Below are 966 nucleotides of genomic sequence, written 5' to 3'. Positions count from 1 at the left end.
AAGTTGACTAAACTCCAACTAGCAGAAGAGTTTGCATGAGAACACCAAAAAAGGGGACATACGGAGCTGCAGCCTGGCAGTGATGCTGATGGCACAAACAGCTTGGATATTGCTAAGTGGTGGTAGGACCTAAGAATTAACCTAGAAATCAACCCTGCTAGCCAGGGACTGCACAGAGGACTGCTTTGGTGGGTGGTGTATAAAAGGGGAAGCAGTGAAGAAGAAGGCAGGCTGAGCTGTGGACTTTTGCCTGTCTGGAGGATACAGCCATTTTGAATGTTTACAAGCGGTTTGACCATTTTGGATATTTAAAGGGACAGCACTCTCCATATTCCAGGGACTTAAGAACAGACTCCACTTGCTGGGAAGCACAAGGATATTCTGGATGTAGACAACTGGAAAGGTGCAATGTGCCCCTTGTTACTCTTATATCCCATACCCTCTCAGTGAAGAGAAGTGCAGCCATCACTCACTCATATCCACCTTCTAGACTGGAAGGAATCCATCCCAGTCTGTGTGCTCGGTCAGAGCCTGGGTGCCCTGCCCTGATTTTTTTTTTTTTTTTCTTTTTTTATAAGTGTGTTTTTGTTTGTTTTAAAACTACTACTATTAATATTACTTTTATCCTTTTTACTATTATTCTTTATTCTTCTCTTTCCAGTTTCTAGTTTCCAGCTTTTTTTTCTTTTCCCTCTTCCTGGTTGCATTTTTTTTTTTTTCTTCATGCTTAAGCCCATTTCTTACTTCTCTTTTTGCATTTTTTTCATTTTTGTCTTCATTATTATCTTTCTCTACCTTTTCTTTCTTATTGCCCTCTCCCCAGATATTGCAGTTTTTTTTTTCTTTTTTTTGTTACTGTTCTTGTGTGATTACACAGTGTGTTTCTTGTCCATTTGCTTTTACTTTTTCAATGGTTATTCAGTTGTTATTTTTGTCTAACTGAGTGAGAGACAGCAACAGTCCCCA

Source organism: Orycteropus afer, unplaced genomic scaffold, assembly GCF_000298275.1.
Source record: "Orycteropus afer afer isolate SDZICR_OR568_19922 unplaced genomic scaffold, OryAfe1.0 scaffold00138, whole genome shotgun sequence".
Taxonomy (NCBI): domain Eukaryota; kingdom Metazoa; phylum Chordata; class Mammalia; order Tubulidentata; family Orycteropodidae; genus Orycteropus; species Orycteropus afer.
This window is presented reverse-complemented; position numbering follows the sequence as displayed.